Below are 24737 nucleotides of genomic sequence, written 5' to 3' on the forward strand. Positions count from 1 at the left end.
AGGATAGGAAGGCTGCTGTCTGCAATCCGCGAAAAACCCTATCAAAATAAGAGCCAACAGACTGACAGGGAAAAAGGCCCTGAAGACGCTAGGCTTCAAAAAGACTATGTCAGTACTCAGGTATTTTCTGAAGACAGAGCAAACCGACAAAAAGGAATTCAGCTCACCCCAGCAGGGAATGGCAGAATCCAGAAAAGCAAGGCAAACTAAAAGCAAAACACAAATGCAAAAAGGCAAAGCCGAAAACTTAGCTTTTGAGGAGCAGGAATCAGACTGGCCTCCTAGAATTCCACAGAGAAATCACCAGCGAGGCAGAAGGGCGTCGGCTGCCTTATATCCAGTCAGAGATCCCCGTCGCCCTGTCATCCTCTCCCAGCTCAGGTGCTTGGTAATCAGCCTCACTACCTTCCTTCACCAGAAGAGGGAGTTCATCAGACCTCAATGGTGAAGGGGAAAATGAACTCATAACAGGCCCCCCAAAAATTATTGTGTTACTAACATAATACAGTAAGGGACATCTCACTTAGAAATTGTTTGTAGCATCAAGTCAATGTTATACATGCCTCATCAACAGGTTCCCAAAAAATTCTTCTGTTACTAATGTCATACAGTAGGGGACATGTCACTTTGAAATTGTTTGGAGCATGAAGTCAATATTATACAGGTCTCATTGACAGCCCCCCAAAATTCTTCTGTTACTAATGTAATACAGTAAGGGACATCTCACTTTGAAATTGTTTGTAGCATGAAGTCAATGTTATACAGGCCTCATCGACAGTGCACCAAAAAATTCTTCTGTTACTGGTGTCATACAGTAGGGGACATCTCACTTTGAAATTGTTTGAAGCATGTAGTAAATTTTATACGGGCCTCATTAACAGGCCCAAAAAATTCTTCTGTTACTAATGTCATACAATAGGGGACATCTCACTTAGATATTATTTGTAGCATCTAGTCAATGTTATACAGGCCTCATCCACACCAAAAACAAACAAAATAAATCTGTTACTAATGTCATACAGTAGGGGCCATCTGACTTTGAAACTTTTTGGAGCAATCTTCTTTGTCATACAGGCCTCATCGACCTGAAACAATTCTTTCTTCTGTCAGTAACGTGATAAATCACGCCATATTTCACCTTCTAATTTTGTGCTGCTGAGTGCAGAGGTTGTGCAGAGTATAAAATCTATTTTTAGTTGCTAATAGTGTGCTCCTATCACATTATCTGAGCAACATTACTGGGAAAAAGCGAGGCCATGGAGGAAGGGGGATTAGGCTTGGTGTTTGAGGTGTATGTGGGGTAGATTTAATGTTTCTGAAAGCATTAGTGAATCACTAATGTGACGTCCTATACAAAGACAACTGATAACGTCTGTTACTGGATGTTGTAGTTTTTAGTGTGCTGCATTGTTCTCGCATAATTGCAATCTCTAATATCTTTAGTGGGGCTTATGTGCCTGCTGTTGCTGCTGCTGCTGCTGATGTTAACACTAATTTATGGAAATGTGAACAGTCCTGTTTGGGTGTACTTCTGCTGAGTTGGGTGTAGTGGAAGACCTGTCAGTCCCTATTATACTATTTCTACTGTGGTAAATTGATGCCACATTGTTAATGTTTGACACTAATTTTTGGAAATGTGAACACTTTGGTTTGGTGTCCATCTCTGAGACACACAAATACGGTAACACCCCTGATCTGGACTTGGTCTGGCTCAGTTCAATCTCCTACCTAGATGACTCACCTCTTACCCTTTGTCCCCCATGAAATTAGGAGTATAACCACAACTTAGACATTTTTAGGTGCTCCATAAAAACTCATCTGTTTAGGGAGGCCTATCAAGCTCCCTAATCAAAGTTATATATATATATATATATATATATATATATATCTTATTCTCTACTTCTCTGAACATAATTCATCAAACTCAACTTAAACTAAAAGGCTCATGCCACCTTTATCTACCCCCCATTCCCTCATTATGGATGTACCATCATTGTAAATAAGCACCTGTAATTGGTGTCACCCCCACCTCATTGTTGAAGAGCAGGGTTGTCATTATTTTTGCTTTAATTGTTTGACTATATTAAAGGTGGTAACTTTTGACTGTTTTATATAAACTGCTGACTTGTAAAGCTATGCGGTATGTGTTTGCGATATATAAATAAAGGTTATTATTATTAGTAGATTGAAGATGGTGAAGTTCAAGCTGTTAGCTTTGCTATGTGTGGGAGGAAAGAATATTTTAAGTGAGCACAACTACACAAACAAGGGTTTGCTGCTGTGCTGACACAGGGTGGACTAGGGTGAACATGACAAGCTGCTGGACTGTGAGAGAGGTGCAGGCGGAGATGTTAAAGTGGATTGAGAAAGATGGGGTGTGATTGGTATATAAGATCAGTCAAAAACAGCAGGAATGTCCAATTCCATATCAGCTGACAGGCTCTCATTCACCCCAAATATAGGGGTAAACAAGAGGAGGTTCTTTGGTTGGAGACCTGTGTGACAACATTTGCCATGGTGAGGGAGGAGGAATACTCAGAAGATACAGTTGATGGGATGACGGTGGTTGGCGATGCCCGCTAGTCTGCATTTTAGCACAGTGACATTCCCAGATTAAGGCATGTTGATCACACATGTGCCATGTAGTACTGAAATTATTTCATTTTTTTTTTTACTCTACTACGTTTTTTTTCAAAAGTTGACAGCTAATATGATTTAGATTTAGATTTTTTCTGGTCTGAAAAAAAGACCCAAGATAGTCAACTGCCAGAGTTGGGGCTCAGGATGCATTGTCGTGGTTGCATAACTCGGTGTCTACGTAACCTCCTCGTCTTCTTCCTCCTCTGCTGAGCTGCATGCCTCTGGGTTTACACCAAGTGTGATCTACTACCTCATCATCATCCTCCCTATTCTCCCACTCCTTGCCCTGAGAGTCACCCTCCGCTTCTTCCTGCCTTGACAGCACAGTACAGTCCGCGGGCACCTCAAGTATCTGACTCTTATCACAAATGGATCACCTTCACCCTATGAGGGTTAACGTCTGTTGACGAGGATTTGGTTTATGCTCGGACCAAAGTTCGTTCGTCTGGCCATGGATCAAAGTGAGAAAAAAATTTGGCCACCAGTGAAGATTATTTCCTCCTCTTGACTCTTGTGAATCTTTAGAGTACACTTCCTATGCCCATGGCATGCAATATGTGAAGAGATCTGCAGACTCAGCCATCTGTGGTTCCCAACAGCCAGTTGGGGGCTTGGAGAGTTGTAATGTGGGGAAAAAAACGGTAATTGGGGTGCCAGCACTGAGGACTGTACTGTTTGTGATGGTAAGGTGGAGGAAGAGGAGCAGAGGCCACTTGATGCAGCGCTTGCCATCTACTGGAGCTCATGTTCTTTCTGGCCCTCATCTACAAAGCATACCATTGTATGGCTGCCAAAGAAAGGGAGCAGAGTTGCCCGTCCAGTAACAGAAGTTGTAAAGATGCTGCACAATTGCTCACTGCAGCAAAACAAACCAACTTCTCATTCTTCATATCATACCTGTCTCACAACCCTAAACAGTAGAGTTGAGCAAAACGGGTCGAAAAATTTCAAAAGTCGCCGACTTTTGGCAAAGTCGGGTTTCATGAAACGAAACTCGACCCTAGGATGAGGTCGGCCACGAGGTCGGCGACTTACGCGCCAAAGTCGCGTTTCAAAAGTTTGTTTTGCGCTCTTTTTCAGCCAATCAGGATCCATGGACACTGTGGGCAACGTGATGACATAGGCAGGGGTCACCACCATCTTTCAGAAGGGCATGCAAGTGATTGGCTTGCTTTGGTGGGCGTCACAGGGGTTATAAAAGGGCGTGCACGCCGACCGCCATCTTACTTCTGCCGATCTTAGCATAGGGAGAGGTTGCTGATTCTGTAGGGAGAGCGTTAGGCAGGGAAGAAGAAAAAAAAACTGCTTCTGCTGCTAGCGATTTTGCCTGTACAACACACCAGTCACTGTGTGTGCAGTGCAAGGGAAGGCTATATTGTGGTGGATCAGCGGTGTTGGTTGTTAGGCTGCCTTCTAAGGCTTCCTGACAGCTGCATTGCTGTTTACCCACTGCTCTGCAAACTGCTTTTTTAAAAGCAATCCCAATTTTTTTTTTGTCCTCCTGAGGTACTGAGCGTGCATTTTTTCACACCATACAGCGTCAGTGGGCCTCACACAATCCAAAAGTGTCCAGTGTCCACTAGTGTCTGCAGAAATTCAAAATCTCCAATATCCTGTAGTCACTTTTTTCACACCTGTGCCATCAAGCCTGTGACATAGCGCTCTGATATTCAGTGGGCCTCACACAATCCAAAAGTGTCCAGTGTCCACTAGTGTCTGCAGAAATTCAAAATCTCCCTTATCCTGTAGTCACTTTTTTCACACCTGTGCCATCGAGCCTGTGACATAGCGCTCTGATATTCAGTGGGCCTCACACAATCCAAAAGTGTCCAGTGTCCACTAGTGTCTGCAGAAATTCAAAATCTCCATTATCCTGTAGTCACTTTTTTCACACCTGTGCCATCGAGCCTGTGACATAGCACTCTGATATTCAGTGGGCCTCACACAATCCAAAAGTGTCCAGTGTCCACTAGTGTCTGCAGAAATTCAAAATCTCCCTTATCCTGTAGTCACTTTTTTCACACCTGTGCCATCGAGCCTGTGACATAGCGCTCTGATATTCAGTGGGCCTCACACAATCCAAAAGTGTCCAGTGTCCACTAGTGTCTGCAGAAATTCAAAATCTCCCTTATCCTGTAGTCACTTTTTTCACACCTGTGCCATCGAGCCTGTGACATAGCGCTCTGATATTCAGTGGGCCTCACACAATCCAAAAGTGTCCAGTGTCCACTAGTGTCTGCAGAAATTCAAAATCTCCCTTATCCTGTAGTCACTTTTTTCACACCTGTGCCATCGAGCCTGTGACATAGCGCTCTGATATTCAGTGGGCCTCACACAATCCAAAAGTGTCCAGTGTCCACTAGTGTCTGCAGAAATTCAAAATCTCCCTTATCCTGTAGTCACTTTTTTCACACCTGTGCCATCGAGCCTGTGACATAGCGCTCTGACATTCAGTGGGCCTCACACAATCCAAAAGTGTCCAGTGTCCACTAGTGTCTGCAGAAATTCAAAATCTCCCTTATCCTGTAGACACTTTTTTCACACCTGTGCCATCGAGCCTGTGACATAGCGCTCTGATATTCAGTGGGCCTCACACAATCCAAAAGTGTCCAGTGTCCACTAGTGTCTGCAGAAATTCAAAATCTCCCTTATCCTGTAGTCACTTTTTTCACACCTGTGCCATCGAGCCTGTGACAAAGCGCTCTGATATTCAGTGGGCCTCACACAATCCAAAAGTGTCCAGTGTCCACTAGCGTCTGCAGAAATTCAAAATCTCCCTTATCCTGTAGTCACTTTTTTCACACCTGTGCCATCGAGCCTGTGACATAGCGCTCTGATATTCAGTGGGCCTCACACAATCCAAAAGTGTCCAGTGTCCACTAGTGTGTGCAGAAATTCAAAATCTCCCTTATCCTGTAGTCACTTTTTTCACACCTGTGCCATCGAGCCTGTGACATAGCGCTCTGATATTCAGTGGGCCTCACACAATCCAAAAGTGTCCAGTGTCCACAAGTGTGTGCAGAAATTCAAAATCTCCCCTGTCCTATAGACACCTTGTACCTTGTTTTACATTACTATATAGTTTGTTGGATTTTGTCTACATTTCTACCAAAAATGAGGAAGGCTGGTGGAAAAGGCCGTGGAATTGGGCGGGGGTTGGCAGCTGGTAATGATGGTGTTGGTGGTGGATCTGATGGTAGTGGCAAAAGCAAAATAGGACCGAATGCAGGAGGTGTTGAGCCTGCGTCATCGTCTGGCTCCACAAGGCCTCGAAGGCTTAGTTTTCTAGGAGTTGGCAAACCACTTTTAAAGCCAGAGCTTCAGGAAGAAGTTTTGTCTTACATTGCTGACTCAGCCTCCAGCTCTATCACCTCCTCTTCTGAAGTTGTAAAAAATAAAAGCACTGAGTCGTCATTGGAGGCTCATGTTCATGAACCACACCTTTCCTTGTGTCCTTCACCCCAACCAAGATTGAAGGATGACGCAGGCCATACTACTGATTACTCCATGGAGCTGTTTTCACATACCATGCCTGGATTATCAAGTGAAATGGTGAATTACCCAGGCCAAGATGAATCTGACATGGAGTGCACTGATGCACAGCCGCTGATAGATGATTCTCATAGAATCATAGAATCGTAGAGTTGGAAGGGACCTCCTGGGCCATCTGGTCCAACCCCCTGCTCAAAGCAGGATTCGCTAAATCATCCCAGTCAGATGTCTGTCCAGCCTCTGTTTGAAGACTTCCATTGAAGGAGAACTCACCACTTCTCGTGGCAGCCTGTTCCACTCATTGATCACTCTAACTGTCAAAAAGTTTTTTCTAATATCTAATCTGTGTCTCTTCCCATTCAGTTTCATCCCATTGCTTCTAGTCTTTCCTTGTGCAAATGAGAATAAAGTTGATCCTTCTACAATGTGACAGCCCTTTAGATATTTGTAGACAGCTATTAAGTCTCCTCTCAGTCTTCTCTTTTGCAAACTAAACATTCCCAAATCCTGCAACCTTTCCTCATAAGACAGGGTTTGCAGACCGGTCACCATTCTGGTCGCTCTTTTCTGAACTTGCTCCAGTTTGTTGATGTCTTTTTTAAAATGTGGTGCCCAAAACTGGACACAATATTCCAGATGAGGTCTGACCAAAGAGGAGTAGAGGGAAATAATGACTTCACGTGATCTAGACTGTATGCTTCTGTTAATACATCCTAGAATTGCATTTGCCTTTTTTGCTGCTGCATCACACTGTTGACTCATATTCAGTCTGTGATCTATTAGTATACCCAAGTCTTTTTCACATGTGCTGTCACTTAGCCCTATTCCTCCCATTCTATATATGCTTTTTTCATTTTTATTGCCCAGATGTAGTACTTTGCATTTCTCCCTGTTAAAAACCATTCTGTTAGTTGCTGCCCACTTCTCCAGTTTATTTAAATCTTTTTGAATCCTCTCTCTCTCTTCTCTAGTATTAGCTATCCCTCCTAGCTTTGTGTCATCAGCAAATTTAATCAGTTTACCCTCAATTCCTTCATCTAAATCGTTGATAAAGATGTTGAACAATACAGGGCCCAGGACAGAGCCCTGTGGTACCCCACTTGAGACATTCTTCCAACTGGATGTGCAGCCATTTACGACCACTCTTTGGGTCCGATCACTAAGCCAGTTATGAATCCACCTAACAGTTGCCTTGTCCATTCCATACTTAGTCATTTTTTCAATAAGGATTGTATGAGAGATTTTGTCAAATGCTTTGCTGAAGTCAAGATATACTATATCTACAGCATTTCCTTGATCCACCCAATCAGTGATACCGTCATAGAAGGAAATTAAGTTAGTCTGACATGACTTATTAGTTAGAAACCCATGCTGACTCTGTTTAATCACTTCATTCTTATCCAGGTATTGACATACATGTTGTTTAATAATTTGTTCAAAGATCTTTCCTGGTATAGAAGTCAGACTCACCGGCCTATAGTTGCCTGGGTCCACCTTCTTCCCCTTTTTGAAGATAGGAACAACATTTGCTCTTCTCCAGTCTTCTGGCACTTCTCCTGTTCTCCAAGAATTTTCAAAGATTATGGAGAGGGGTTCAAAAATTTCTTCTGCTATCTCCTTCAGTACTCTGGGGTGTAATTCATCTGGACCTGGAGACTTGAATTCATTTAGGTTAGCTAAGTGTTTCCTCACTATCTTTCTGTTTATAGATATCCTGGATTCTTCTATTCCCTTAATAGGACAGTGAATAACAGTTGATGTTGCATTTCCTTTCTGAGAGAAAACAGATGCAAAATAGGAATTTAAAAGTTCAGCCTTCTCAACATCCTGTCTTACCATTTCATCATTTTCATCCTGTAAAAATCCTATAGCATCTTTGACTTTTCTTTTACTTTTGACATATCCCCAAAATCCTTTATTATTGCTTTTGACATCTCTTGCAAGCCTCAGTTCATTTTCAGCTTTAGATAATCTGATTTGTGCCCTGCAGGTTCTGCAGACAGCATTATATTCTTCTTTAGATATGCCTCCCTCTTTCCATTTTATAAACATTTTTTTCTTCCTTTTTAGCATGTGCTTAAGTTCTGTGTTCATCCATCCTGGTTTCCTTAAATGCTTCCTATTCTTCCCTCTTTTCGGAATTGTTAACAACTGTGCTTTGAGAATTTCATTTTTCAAGATTTCCCATCCTTCCTGGACATTTTTGTCTTTAAGGATATCCAGCCATTGGATCCCTCCAATTCTCTTTCTGAATCCCTTAAAATCTGCCTTTCTGAAATCTAACCTTGACGTCTGAGTCTTCACAGGTCTTCCACCTCTAGTTATCCAAAATTCTAAAATAGCATGGTCGCTACCTCCTAGGGTCCCAGCCACTTTTACCTCCTCAACCATTTCCTCCCTGTTTATAAGGATTAGATCCAAGGTAGCAGTTCCCCTTGTTTTCTCCCCTACCTTTTGGAAGATAAAGTTGTCAGCAAGAGAGGATAAGAATTTCCTTGACCTGTTAGTTTTGCCTGAGAGAGATTCCCAACAAATGTCTGGATAGTTGAAATCTCCCATGACAACTATGTCATATTTTTTGGAGAACTTGGCCATCTGATGCATAAAGAGTTCATCTATATCTTCGGCTTGCACAGGCGGCCTGTAGTAAATGCCTACAATGGTGTCCTTTCCATTGTTCTGTCCTTGTATTCTTACCCAAACAGTTTCCACAGAACTCCCAGTCTCTGAAGCTTCAATCTCTGTGCAGATATACGCGTTTCGAACATACAATGCGACACCCCCTCCTCGTTTATCAAGTCTGTTTCTTGCAAATAAGTTGTATCCTTCTAGTCTTGTATTCCAATCATGTGTATTGTCCCACCAAGTTTCAGTGATTCCAATTACATCATATTTCTTTTCCTGTGTTAGTAGTTCCAATTCTCCTTGTTTGTTGCCCATGCTTTGTGCATTAGTATAGAAACATTTTAGTTTGTGATTGGTTTCTCTTTCTCCAATATTTTTATTAATTAGATTCTTTCGTCTTTGTTCTTCCTTTCCACTTCTAATAGCAGAGTTCTCAATAGCATTTGTCAGGTGTACGGCTTTTTCTGGTCTTTTGCTTCCCTTCCCATGTTGTTCTAGTTTAAAGCTCTCCTTACAAGTGTAGCAAGGCGACTTCCAAATACATGCTTTCCAGTCTTCGTAAGGTGCACCCCATCTCTAGCAAGTAGTCCATCGTATAAGTAGTTCACTCCGTGATCCAGAAATCCAAATCGTTGCTGACGGCACCATCGACGTAGCCAGTTGTTCACCTGCAGAATCTTATTCCACCTCCTTGTTCCATGGCCATCCACTGGGAGGATGGAAGAGAAGACCACCTGCGCTCCCAGTTCTTTCACTTTCTTGCCTAAGTCTTCAAAGTCTCTGCAGATGGTTTCCAGGTCGTTTCTTGCGGTGTCATTTGTCCCCACATGTAGTAGCAGGAATGGGTAGTCATCTGTAGGTCTGAAGAGTCCTGATATCCTGTCAGACACATCTTTAATTTTTGCACCTGGAAGACAGCACATTTCTCTTGAAGTTATATCCGGTCTGCAGATAGCGGCCTCAGTTCCTCTCAGCAGGGAATCCCCCATGACCACCACTCTCCGTTTCTTCTTCACAACATTTTTCTTTCTCCATCCAGGAGGACTCTGAAGGCGTACAAGGTTGCTGTTTGTTGGCAAAGTCTTATCCTGATGTATTTCTTCATCGTTTTCCTGCGTGAGAGCCTGGTACTGGTTTCTGAGCAGTATGGGTGCTGACTGCCTCCTGATCCTCCTGCTTCTCTGGGTCACATGTCTCCATTCCTCTGTTTCTTCAGGTGCACTTCGAATTTCTTCTCTTTCTGTAACATGAAGAGATAATTCTGCTCTGTCCAAGAACTCTTCACCTTCCTTAATGATCTTCAACGTAGCTAACCTCTCTTCGAGATTTTGCAACTTTTCCTCCAACAGGGACACAAGCTTGCATTTGTGGCATGTGAAGTTTGGCTTTTCCACTGGTAAATCTGTGAACATGTAGCAAGAAATGCAGCTCACCAAATGGCTCCTGGCCTCTTCCATCTTGAGATTTCTTAAAAACGATGAAAGATGAGCCAAACTTTTTCCGATTTCCTCTTTTCAGCTGCAACCGCCAAAACCCAGTGATCGTTGAGCTCGCGGAGACTCTTCACTTATCCCAGAAGGCACTGGGAATATGCAAATGATCTCCTCAAGACTCTTCCCCTGGTTTTCCGATTTCCTCTTTTCAGCTGCAACCGCCAAAACCCAGTGATCGTTGAGCTCGCGGAGACTCTTCACTTATCCCAGAAGGCACTGGGAATATGCAAATGATCTCCTCAAGACTCTTCCCCTGGTTTTCCGATTTCCTCTTTTCAGCTGCAACTGCCAAAACCCAGTGATCGTTGAGCTCGCGGAGACTCTTCACTTATCCCAGAAGGCACTGGGAATATGCAAATGATCTCCTCAAGACTCTTCCCCTGGTTTTCCGATTTCCTCTTTTCAGCTGCAACCGCCAAAACCCAGTGATCGTTGAGCTCGCGGAGACTCTTCACTTATCCCAGAAGGCACTGGGAATATGCAAATGATCTCCTCAAGACTCTTCCCCTGGTTTAGTTTGTGATTGGTTTCTCTTTCTCCAATATTTTTATTAATTAGATTCTTTCGTCTGCTGGTACATTCACTCAGAGCACTACATTGTCCTCGCAGTGTACAGAGCCAGATTCTGACCCTGATGAGACTCAGGTGCCCCTTCCCGCACACTATACCACCATACACGTTGACAAAGAGGAAGATGCACATGACATTGAAGAGGAGGTGATGGATGACCCAGTTGTTGACCCAGATTGGCATCCATTGGGGGAAGAGGGTGCTGCTTCCAATAGCTCAGATGAGGAGGAGCATCCACAGCAGACATCGACATCGCAACAGCTGTTATCTGGCAGGCCCGGAGCACTCCAAAGACAGGTTCCAAAAATCAAAAGAGTTGCTGGACAGCTTGTCCAGAGGGTCAAAAGATCACAGCGTGCTAGGCCGCAAAATGTCTGCCAAAGTAGGAAGAGTGCAGTGTGGTACTTTTTTGAACAAAATCCTCATGATCAGGCCAAGGTTATTTGTAAGAAGTGCACAAAGACCTTTAGCCGAGGGAAAAATCTGAAAAATTTGAATACCAGTTGCATGCTTAGACATTTAACCAGCATGCACTTGCAAGCGTGGACACAACACCAAACCTCAAGTGCCACATGTGCAACTGATCACAAAGAAGGTAGTCAACAACGCTACATTGTTTCCCCCACTGTAAGCCCACCGGTTAGCACAGCAGCAAATGTAGAGGTGTCGTTGCAAGGCCACAGCAGTCAGGGAATCCCACTGTTATATCAATGAAACACTGAATCTAGGCCATCAGAAAGAACACCAACTCCATCACCATCATCAACCCTCTCTCAGTCCGCCCTGTCCACCGCTACTTCCACCATATGCAGCTCTCAAGTCCAGCTCACCCTCCCAGACACTATGAGTAGGTCAAGAAAGTACTCAGTCTCTCATCCGCGTACACTGGGTTTGAACGCCCACATTGCCAAACTAATCTCGTTTGAGATGATGCCCTATCGGTTGGTGGAAAGCGCAGCTTTCCGGGAACTCATGGCCTATGCAGTACCACGCTATGACCTACCCAGTCGCCACTTCTTCTCTCGCAAAGCCATCCCAGCCCTCCACCATCATGTAAAAGACCGCATTGTCCATGCACTCAAGCAGTCAGTGAGTGGAAAGGTGCACCTCACAACTGATGCATGGTCCAGTCAGCATGGCCAGGGCCGTTACGTGTCCATCACTGCGCACTGAGTTAATGTGGTGGATGCAGGGTCCACAGGGGACAGCGGTGGTGGGACAGTGCTGCCTAGCCCACGGTATTGGAAACAGTTGGCTGTAGGCATTCGACCCTCCTCCTCTTCCTCCTCCAGAAGCGAAAGCTTGTCCACAGAGCGCAGTCGTACGAGCACTCCATCTGCAGCTGCCACTGTTGCACACGAGGTGTCCCCCTATCGAGCAGCTAGTGGAAAGCGTCAGCAGGCTGTGTTGCAGATGATGTGTTTGGGCGACAGACACACCGCCGAGGTGCTGGCCTAGTACTTGAAGCGACAAACTGAGTCATGGCTGGGCAGTGTACATCTTGAGGCAGGCAAGGTAGTTAGTGATAACGGCCGTAATTTTGTGGCAGCCATAGCCCTTTCAAAACTCAGCCACATACCTTGCTTGGCTCACACCTTGAACCTGGTGGTGCAGTGCTTCCTCAAAAATTATCCGGAGTTAACAGCCCTGCTCCAGAAGGTGCGAAGACTGTGCGCGCACATCCGCCGGTCGCCTGTACACTCCGTTCGTATGCAGAAGCTGCAGCGATCGCTCCACCTTCCCAACCACCGCCTCATTATCGACATTGCAACAAGGTGGAACTCCACCCTGCACATGGTGGAGCGGCTGTGCGAGCAGAGGCAGGCCATAATGCATTTATGGGAGGATACACGGCCAGGCACTTTGAGAGCAGACATGGAGTTGACAGGTGTGCAGTGGTCGAAGCTGAAAGACCTCTGTAAAGTCCTTCAGTGTTTTGAGGAATGCACACGGCTGGTAAGCGCAGACGATGCCATCCTAAGCATGAGCATCCCACTTATGCGTCTGCTCATGCAAACTTTGACGCACCTTAAGGAGCAGGCGTCTGCAGCCAATGTTGATGAGGAGGAAGAGGAGGAGGGAATCCTTGATGACATTCAGAAATTGTCTGCTCAGGGACCTCTCCTGGACGAGGTGGAGGAAGAAGAGGAGGAGGAGGATGATGATGGGGATGATTACATAGGGGAGGAGGATGCATCTCGTGGGGCAAGTGAAAATGATGGCGTGGCAAGGTCTGGTACAGGGTTTGTGCGTGACTGGAGGGATGTGGATTTGCCAGAAAGTGCTCCTCCAACCAGCACTCGCAGTGCATCATTGACACCGGGAACATTGGCCCACATGTCTGATTATGCCTTGCAGATCCTAAAAAGGGACCCCCGCATTGCCAAAATGATGAACGATGACGAATACTGGTTGGCCAGCATCCTGGATCCACGCTATAAAGGCAAATTACAAAACATCATGCCACAGGAGAACCTTGCCCTAATGTTGGCTAATAAACAAGCAACTCTGGTAAATCGGTTGCTTGAGGCATTCCCAGCACACAGCAGCGGTGATGGTTCTCACACGAGCCGTACGGGCCGGGGGCAGCTTGGCAGAGGTGTTCATGGTGCACACAGCAGAAGTGGCGTTGGAGACAGGGGTTTCATGACAATGTTGTGGACTGATTTTTCACGGACCGCTCACACAACTGGTAATACTGCATCGATGGAAAGTGACAGGAGACAGCAGTTGTCAACTATGGTTACAAACTACTTTTCCTCCCATATCGATGTTCTCCCACACAGGTCATTCCCCTTTGACTATTGGGCCGCTAAACTGGACACCTGGCCTGAATTGGCACAATATGCCTTACAGGAGCTCGCTTGCCCAGCTGCAAGTGTGCTATCGGAAAGAGTCTTCAGTGCAGCTGGATCAATCCTGACAGAAAAAAGGACCCGTCTGTCAACCCAAAATGTGGATGATCTAACCTTCATTAAAATGAACCATGCATGGGTTTCCAAGGATTTTGTCCCACCTTCCCCTGATGACACATAGGGTGACAGAAAAATGGCTTGCTTTGGTCCACCTCTTCCTGGGACTTGACCTATTTCACCTTTTGCATCAGCTGAATGTCCAACATCAACATATGCCACTTTCTAAAACTCCCTAACTGTGCTGCCTCCCCCCCCATGGCCGGGGTCACCACCTAGTGCACGACACCGCGCGAGTGCCGTTGCCCTGGACAGGTGGGTAGGCCGACTCTTGGGCGCGGGCACTGGCACAGGGTCCCTCATAGTGCAATCAAGTGTCTCTGACGGTGGTGGTGCACACCCGCCGTCAGACACACCGCCGTACTATGAGGGGCCCAGTGCCAGTACCGACGCCCACGAGTGGGCCCCCCTTGCTTGGGCAGGGCCCCAGCATTTGCAATCTTTACCTCTCCCTGCTCCTCCGCTGTGTAGTCTGGGCCATCAAATCCATACTGTGCCTGACACCGTCTGAGCCTGCCTCCTGATGTATAGACATATATTTTGAATGTGTACGCTATCCATACATGTTATCCGGGGATACGGTACCCTTTCTCACCTTTGTGCAATCAAGTGCAATCCATACTGGGCCTAACACCGTCTGAGCCTGCCTCCTGATGTATCGACATATATTTTGAATGTGTATGCTATCCATACATGTTATCCGGGGATACGGTACCCTTTCTCACCTTTGTGCAATCACGTGCAAGCCATACTGGGCCTAACTCCGTCTGAGCCTGCCTCCTGATGTATAGACATATATTTTGAATGTGTACGCTATCCATACATGTTATCCTGGGATACGGTACCCTTTCTCACCTTTGTGCAATCACGTGCAATCCATACTGGGCCTAACACCGTCTGAGCCTGCCTCCTGATGTATAGACATATATTTTGAATGTGTACGCTATCCATACATGTTATCCGGGGATACGGTACCCTTTCTCACCTTTGTGCAATCAAGTGCAAGCCATACTGGGCCTAACACTGTCTGAGCCTGCCTCCTGATGTATAGACATATATTTTGAATGTGTACGCTATCCATACATGTTATCCGGGGATACGGTACCCTTTCTCACCTTTGTGCAATCACGTGTAATCCATACTGGGCGTGAGAACGGCTGGCGAGCTGTTAAGCAAGCTACAGCACCTGTGGTTTGCACACGTAAGTTTTTCATTTTTTCAGGAATGACGGTTAGGCCTAATTCCGGAACTGCGGTTGACCTGCACTTACTGGGAAATCATCGTTCGCGGGTAATAATTGTAATCAGTGATCCCCATCACTAACGTTGTTCAGCGGGTTATCTGCACCTGTAAGCGACAAACGCTGGCCTTTTCAGTGTACGCACATGCAGCCACGGACATGTAAGGGCATGACACACCAGTTATTGGCCAATCTCATGTGCCAGAGCCTCACGTGTCCCTCTAGTAAGCCGGACTCGGACCGCGGGGCATGACGGAGTCTCGTTCGTTAACGGAATTAAGCTTGCAATGTGTGCATCTGTTCTGTAGCTGGCATGGTTGAGGTTTCCCAGGTGGAGTCGAATTTAACCGTAGGCTCCACTCCTGGTGGTGCCCTTCTGGACATTCCTTTAAGGTTCAGCTTTGCAACCATACTGCCCACGTAAAACAAACACTTTGCCTTCATGAACGCTGTTTGGAGGATCATGACTCGTGGGAATAACGCCGCCCAATCAGTTATCCTGCTAGAGAGATCCTTCGTTGCTCCCAAGCATGACATCACACTCCCTAGGAGGAAGGTAATGCCACTGTGGCGACCGTACTCCTGGGGGCGACACAAGTGCACTGATGCCCAGCCACTGCTCGATGAATCTGCTGGTACATTGACCCAGACCACTACATTCCCCTCGCACGCTACACGGCCTGAATCTGACCCTGATGAAACTCAGGTTACCCTTCCCATATACAGTTCCATCTTACACGGTGACAAAGAGGAAGCTGCAGATGAAAGTGCAGGTTCGGCCCACCCGCCATTAGACACACCACCGTACTATCAGGGGCCCTGTGCCAGTGCTGTCGCCAACGAGTGGGCCCCCCCCTGCTTGCTCAGGATCACAGCACTTGCAATGTTGAAATACTGTGCAGTGAGATGGAAGATGGGGACGACGAGGAGTCCAGACTAGTACAGGGATTCCCTAGCGAGGAGACTTATTTGATTGTTTTCAATGTTGGGACAGCAATTTTTGGGGAGCACTATACTCTGGAGAATGATAGATGGGGCCCACCATACACTGGAACATTCCAAAGGTGGACATAAGACACTGGAGCAGCATTTACAGGGCCCATTATACACTAGAGCATTAGAAATGGGGCCCATTATGTTTGGAGCATTATTTGGGCCCATAAGACAGTAGAGCTTCATCCATGGGGACCAACATATACTGTAGCATTATGTGGAGCTCATCATATACTGTTTCAAACATTATATGGGACCAATGATTCTGTATGGAGAAATAGATGGGCCTCGTCATGAGATGTAAAAAGTGAAGTATTTTTCATTGTACTATACCGCTATTTCTCTGCCGTATCGGAGCATGATGAGTTGTGGTATGTGTTAAAGGGGCGCTCTTTCGCCCAGGGCACATGAAAACCTGGAGCCAGCCCTACCCCCCCACAACTTTAGCCAAATAACCCCCATTTTTCAGTGTGTAACTTGTATTATGAAGTTAATTAAGGTTGACAAGCTTAAGTAAGAAGAATTGATGCTTTTGGCATTCAAATGGGCACTGTAGGTGTGTTTCCTGTCCTCCTCTCACTGCCGACTTTTATTCCCCATTGACTTACATTGGGTTTCGTGTTTCGGGACGACCCTGACTTTTCCCTATAATCGGCCGATCTTGCTCGACCCGACTTTTGGAAAAGTCGGGTTTCACGAAACGAAACTCGACCCTAAAAAAACAAAAGTCGCTCAACTCTACTAAACAGCTTTTCAGTACTTTCAATTCTTTCCTGCATCCACCAGTTCCCCCTCCCTTTCCTCACCAATTGTGAACTTGACACAATAAATGCTAAATCTTAAGATTTCTGCACCAGGAGATCTCACTCTCAGAGGTTATGTGGATGCAGATTGGGCTGTGGAGATTCAAGTGATGGGAAATCAACAAGTGGTTACATGTTCAAGTTTGGAGAAAATTCAATTTCTTGGTCCTGCAGAAAGCAAGTGACAGTCGCATTATCTTCTACAGAAGCAGAATATATGCCTGCTGCTTAAGCAAATGACAAGAAGTAATTTGGTTGAAACAACTTTTGGAAGATTTCGGCAAGCCATTAGCTCAAGCAACAGTTATCTAAGAGGACAACCAAGGATGCATTACACTCTCCAGTAGTGAGAAGATTAGTGCAAGGACTAAGCACATTGATGTAAAACATCACCACTTACGTCACTTAGTGGAATGTGGTGTACTTGAGTTTGTTTATTGCGAGTCTAACAAGATGATAGCTGATTGTATGACAAAGCCATTATCAAGAGCCAAGTTTGTGGACTTCAGAACTGCAATGGGATTAACAGGATAAGTAGTTGTTGAGTGGGGTGTTGGAATATGTTTGGTGCAACAACTCCATTCCTGTCTATGAATGTTCAGTTGCTAGATTTGTATGATGTTTGTAAAGTAAAAAAAAGAACTCCCAGAGGCTCACACAGAGAGAGCATGTGACTGTATTTCTTGTTTTTCCTGTGTCTGTGTATGAGAGAAGCAGTCTGCAGCAGATGATGCACAGATAGAGACACACAAATGATTTATTCCTGATCTATTAGGCTTATCATATATTGTTCCTGTTTGCTCCTGAATAAAGAAGCTCTGTTATCACGCGCTTGGAGAATATCCTGAATAATATGCTGCCAACAATAATCTAATGAACCACTAACACTAGCGAAGACAGATAAGGATTCAGAAGGCTCTAGATAAGCTTGAACAATGGGCAACTGATAATAGAATGGTATTTAACACTGAGAAATGCAAGATTCTACATCTGGGCAAGAAAAATGAAAATTACATCTACAGAATAGGAGGAATATAACTAAGCAACAGCACGTGTGAAAAAGACTTGGGTATACTAATATATCACAGACTGTACATGAGTCAACAGTGTGATGCAGCAGCAAAAAAAGAAAACAGTTCTAGGGTGTAGCAAGAGAAGCATAGAGTCTAGATCACATTAAATAATTATCCCTCTCTGCTCCTCCTTGTTCTGGACTCATAGAATCATAGAATCATAGAATCATAGAATCGTAGAGTTGGAAGGGACCTCCTGGGCCATCTGGTCCAACCCCCTGCTCAAAGCAGGATTCGCTAAATCATCCCAGTTAGATGTCTGTCCAGCCTCTGTTTGAAGACTTCCATTGAAGGAGAACTCACCACTTCTCGTGGCAGCCTGTTCCACTCATTGATCACTCTAACTGTCAAAAAGTTTTTTCTAATATCTAATCTGTGTCTCCTCCCATTCAGCTTCATCCCATTGCTTCTAGTCTTTCCTTGTGCAAATGAGAATAAAGTTGATCCTTCTACAATGTGACAGCCCTTTAGATATTTGTAGACAGCTATTAAGTCTCCTCTCAGTCTTCTCTTTTGCAAACTAAACATTCCCAAATCCTGCAACCTTTCCTCATAAGACAGGGTTTGCAGACCGGTCACCATTCTGGTCGCTCTTTTCTGAACTTGCTCCAGTTTGTTGATGTCTTTTTTAAAATGTGGTGCCCAAAATTGGACACAATATTCCAGATGAGGTCTGACCAAAGAGGAGTAGAGGGAAATAATGACTTCACGTGATCTAGACTGTATGCTTCTGTTAATACATCCTAGAATTGCATTTGCCTTTTTTGCTGCATCTTAAATACTGTGTACAGTTTTGGGCACAACAGTTTAAAAGACATTGAAAAACTGGGGCAAGTTCAGAGAAGAGCTACCAGGATGGTGAGCGGATTACAAAAGAATGTCCTATCAGTGTCGGACTGGGGTGCCAAGGGCCTATCTGTAACATTGACCTTAAGGGGCTCACTTTTCACCTGCATACAAATATTACACTATCCTCATTCACTAATTTACCTATACAGTTAGGTCCATATATATTTGGACAGAGACAGCATTTTTCTAATTTTGGTTCTAGACATTACCACTATTTTGTTTTAAACAAAACAATTCAGATGCAGTTGAAGTTCAGACTTGCTGTGTTTCCTCCTTTTTGATGCACTGCCAGGCCTTCACTGCAGTGGTTTTCAGTTGCTGTTTGTTTGTGGGGCTTTCTGTCTGAAGTTTAGTCTTTAACGAGTGAAATGCATGCTCAATTGGGTTGAGATCAGGTGACTGACTTGGCCATTCAAGAATATTCCACTTCTTTGCTATAATAAACTCCTGGGTTGCTTTGGCTTTATGTTTTGGGTCATTGTCCATCTGTAGTATGAAACGATGACCAATCAGTTTGGCTGCATTTGGCTGGATCTGAGCACACAGTATGGCTCTGAATACCTCAGAATTCATTCGGCTGCTTCTGTCCTATGTCACATCATCAATAAACACTAGTGACCCAGTGCCACTGGCAGCCATGCATGCCCATGCCATCACACTGCCTCCGCCATGTTTTACAGATGATGTGGTATGCTTTGGATCATGAGCTGTACCACGCCTTTGCCATACTTTTCCCTTTCCATCATTCTGGTAGAGGCTGATCTTGGTTTCATCTTTCCAAAGAATGTTCTTCCAGAACTGTGCTGGCTTTTTTAGATTTTTTTTAGCAATGTCCAGTCTATCCCTTTTTATTCTTCATGCTTATGAGTGGCTTGCACCGTGCAGTGAACCCTCTGTATTTACTTTCATGTAGTCTTCTCTTTATGGTAGATTTTGATACGCCTACCTCCTGGAGAGTGTTGTTCACTTGGTTGGCTGTTGTGAAGGGGTTGCTCTTCACCATGGAGACTATTCTGCGATCATCCACCACTGTTGTCTTCCGTGGGCTCCCAGGTCTTTTTGCATTAATGAGTTCACCAGTGCTTTCTTTCTTTCTCAGGATGTACCAAACTGTAGATTTTGCCACTCCTAATGTTGTAGCAATTTCTCAGATGAGTTTTTTCTGTTTTTGCAGCTTAAGGATGGCTTGTTTCACCTGCATGGAGAGCTCCTTTGACCACATAGAATCATAGAGTTGGAAGGGACCTCCTGGGCCATCTGGTCCAACCCCCTGCTCAAAGCAGGATTCGCTAAATCATCCCAGACAGATGTCTGTCCAGCCTCTGTTTGAAGACTTCCATTGAAGTAGAACTCCCCACTTCTCGTGGCAGCCTGTTCCACTCATTGATCGGTCTAACTGTCAAAAAGTTTTTTCTAATATCTAATGTGTCTCCTCCCATTCAGTTTCATCCCATTGCTTCTAGTCTTTCCTTGTGCAAACGAGAATAAAGATGATCCTTCTACAATGTGACAGCCCTTGAGATATTTGTAGACAGCTATTAAGCCTCCTCTCAGTCTTCTCTTTTGCAAGCTAAACATTCCCAAATCATGCAACCTTTCCTCATAAGACAGGGTTTGCAGACCGGTCACCATTCTGGTCGCTCTTTTCTGAACTTGCTCCAGTTTGTTGATGTCTTTTTTAAAATGTGGCACCCAAAACTGGACACAATATTCCAGATGAGGTCTGACCAAAGAGGAGAAGAGGGCAATAATGACTTCACGTGATCTAGACTGTATGCTTCTGTTAATACATCCTAGAATTGCACTTGCCTTTGTTTACTCATATTAAGTCTGTGATCTATTAGTATACCCAAGTCTTTTTCACATGTGCTATTGCTTAGCCCTATTCCTCCCATTCTGTATATGCTTTTTTCATTTTTATTGCCCAGATGTAGTACTTTGCATTTTTCCCTGTTAAAAACCATTCTCTTAGTTGCTGCCCACTGCTCCAATTTATTTATATCTTTTTGAATCCTCTCTCTCTCTTCTCTAGTATTAGCTATCCCTCCTAGCTTTGTGTCTTCAGCAAATTTAATCAGTTTACTCTCAATTCCTTCATCTAAATCGTTGATAAAGATGTTGAACAATACACGGCCCAGGACAGAGCCCTGTGGTACCCCATTTGAGACATTCTTCCAACTGGATGTGCAGCCATTTACGACCACAATTTCCTTCACAGCAAAACCTTCCAAATGCATGCACCACACCTCAAATCAACTCCAGGCCTTTTATCTGCTTAATTGAGAATGACCTAACGAAGGGATTTCCCACACCTGTCCATGAAATAGCCTTGGAGTCAACTGTCCAATTACTTTTGGTCCCTTTAAAAACAGGGTGGCACATGTTAAGGAGCTGAAACTCCTAAACCCTGCATCCAATTTTAATGTGGATACCCTCAAATGAAAGGTGAATGTCTGAACTTCAACTGCATCTGAAGTGTTTTGTTTAAAATTCATTGTGGTAATGTCTAGAACCAAAATTAGAAAAATGTTGTCTCTGTCCAAATATATATGGACCTAACTGTATCTTTATATAATAATAAACTGTGCAGTTTGGCTTATGAATGAGGAGATGCTGCTTTTTCTGTACAGAGTGAATCAAGTGAGTTATACCAAGTACTGACCATACAGTGGGGCTGGGGGCCCAGATTAGCACAAGGGCCCACCAGGGGGCTCCCCTGTTCCCCTATGGGCCAGTCCGAGCCCGTGTTCTATGAGGAACGGTTAAAGGATCTGGGAATGTTTACCTTGCAAAAAAGAAGGCTGTCTACAAATATCTGAAGGGATGTCACAGTGTAGAGGGATCATCCTTATTTTGATTTGCACATGTAAAAATGAGTAACAATTGAATGAAACTGAAAGGGAGAAGATACAAATTAGATATTAGTAAAAACTTTTTGACAGTGAGGGTGATCAATGAGTGGAACAGGCTGCCACGTGAAGTGGTGAGCTCTACTTCAATGGAAATCTTCAAACAGAGGCTGGACAGACATCTGTCTGAGATGGTTTAGTGAATCCTGCTTTGAGCAGGGGGTTGGACCAGATGGCCCAGGAGGTCCCTTCCAACTCTTCGATTCTATGATTCTATGAAACTTACAAAAAAAGGAAAAATGTAGGCTGCAAAATGTTTCTCCTTTTTTGTGCTACACAGAAAAAACAATGAAAATAAATCATATAAAATGACTGCACCATGTATTATATCTTTTGAATGATGGCATTAATGTCAAGCAAACTGTATGTAATTGTATATGTAATAATAAATTATACTGATTTTCTGTATTGACCAATGTGTAGTATGATACATAACATCTATCTATAAGCATAAAACTAAAACATTCTGATACCTATTTTGCATAATATGCACGGGGATTTGGAGACATCTAGTGTACAAATAATACGCTTACACAATTTCCATATTAGCTCTATAATATGACACCCATCATAAGTATTTGAGCACCTAAGTATCATATGTACAGGAGCATTAATGACATCGCATTTTAAATTCATAGGCATTAATATTGAGTTGCTCTTCCCTTTGAAGCTATACCAGCTTCCACTCTTCTGGGAAGTCTTTCTACAAGATTTTTGAGGCGTCTGTGGAAATTTTTGCCCATTTATCCAGAAAAGCATTTGTGAAGTCAGTGTCAGACCCTAAAGTTACACGAGATGGCCTGGCTCATAATCTCCGGTTTATCACAAAGGTGTGTTCAGGGACAGTGCACTCCCTCAATGCTTGGCATTGTGCTTGTTGATATAAGGCTTGCATCAAACAGAAATAAAAAGCACTGCTTACCACATACCTTGTTATAGGAGGGGACAGACAATATTGCCCAATGCAGTCATTGCTTGTGCAAGACAAAAAATAATCCAAGAACAAATAATAGTCCAGCAGTTGGTGATTCTAATTTCTTGTAACTTTATTCACACCTTCATTTACTCTTGTAGATTGTGAGCCCTCACGGGCAGGGTCTTCTCTCCTCCTGTACCAGTCCGGGACTGGTTTTGTTCAAGATTATTGTACTTGTTTTCTGCTATGTATACCCCTTTTAACATGTAAAGTGTCATGGAATAAATGGCGGTATAATAATAAATAATAATTGTGGCTCTTCTGTGCCTTATAATCATGGTCGAAAGTGTTGGAACCCTTGAAATTGTTCCAGAAAATGAAATATCTTTTCCAGAAAATTATTGCAATTACGCATGTTTTGGTATAAACAGGTTTATTTCCTTTGTGTGTATTGTAACAACACAAAAAAAGGACAAAAAGGCAAATTGGACATAAGTTTAGACAAAATCCCAAAAATGGGCTTGACAAAATTATTGCGACCTCAACTTAGTATTTGGTTGAACACCCTTTGGAATAAATAACTGCATTCAATCGTTTCTTATAACCATCAACAAGCTTCTTACACCTTTCAACTGGAATTTTGACCACTCTTCTTTTTGTAAATTGCTCCAGGTCTTTCATATTTGAAGCCCTTCTTCCAACAGCAATTTTGAGATCTCTATACACATGTGTTCAAAGGGATTTAGATGTGGACTCATTGCTGGCCACTTCTGAATCTCCAGCATTTTGTTTCCATTGATTTCTGGGTTCTTCTTGAAGTATGTATGGGATCATTGACCTGCTGGAAGACCCATGAGCACTACATTGCAACATAAAATCCTTTGGTACTCTTCTAATTTCATGGTGCATTGCACACAGTGCCAGAGGCAACAAAATAACCCCAAAACATCTTTGAACCTCCACCATATTTGACTGTAGGTACTGTGTTCTTTTCTTTGTAGGCCTAATTCTCTTTTCTGTAAAAGCCCTATCTTGGCCTCATCTGTTCACAAGATGCTTTCCCAGAAGGCTTTTGACTTACTTATGTACATTTTGACAAACTGAAATCTAGATTTTATGTCTCTGTGTCTGGGTCTCCTACCATAGCATTTCATTTTATTAAAATATTGATGGACAGTTCGCATTAACACTGAGCATGCAGGACAGCTTGCATTTCTTTGGAATTTGATTGGGGCTGCTTGTCCATCATCTGGACTATCCTGCGTTGCAACCTTTCATCGATTTTTCTATGCTGTACAAGTCCAGGGAGATTAGCTACAGTGCCATGGGTTGTAAACTTCTTGATTATATTGTGCACCATGGACAAAGGAACATCAAGATCTCTGGAGATGTACTTGCAGCCTTCAGATTGTTGATATTTTTCAACAATTTTGGTTCTCCTTTTTCTGTTCTCCATGCTTAAAGGGAATCTGTCACCCCTTTTTGAGATTTCATATAATCATATCATTCAATTGTGTGTCACATAAGATTCTCTTAGTACTTTTGCTTCCCCCTGACCCCGCACCTTTCATGCATAAATACCTTTTTTATATCGGTTCAGATGTATGTAAACTGCAGCTGTCTGGTCTGCTGGGTGGGGCTTATTCACCTGCTCCCCCCCTCCTGTCTTGCTCTACGCATTTCTTCTTGTGTAGAGCAAAACAGGGAGGGGGGGAGAAGTTGAATAAGCCCCGCCCATCGAACTGGACCGTGGCAGTTTACATACATCTGAACCAATATAAAAAAGGTATTTATGCATGAAAGGTGCGGGGTCAGGGGGAAGCAAAAGTACTAAGAGAATCCTTATGTGACACACAATTGAATGATATCATTATATGATATCTCAAAAAAGCGGTGACAGATTCCCTTTAATGTGGCACACACAGACAAACAATGCAAAGATTGAGTCAACTTCTCCCCTTTTTATCTGGTTTCCGGTGTGATTTTCATATTGCCCACACCTGTTATTTGCCAAAGGTTTGAATGAGCATCACATGCTTGAAACAAAGTTGTTTACCTACAATTTTGGAGAGGTGCCAACAATCGTGTCTGGCCCATTTTTGGGATTTTCTACAAAATGATGATTGATTTGCCTTTTTTCTCTGTTTTTTTGTCTTGTTTCA

Source organism: Dendrobates tinctorius, unplaced genomic scaffold (genome assembly GCF_039654945.1).
Source record: "Dendrobates tinctorius isolate UK_male_01 unplaced genomic scaffold, ASM3965494v1 ptg000005l, whole genome shotgun sequence".
In the NCBI taxonomy this organism is placed as follows: domain Eukaryota; kingdom Metazoa; phylum Chordata; class Amphibia; order Anura; family Dendrobatidae; genus Dendrobates; species Dendrobates tinctorius.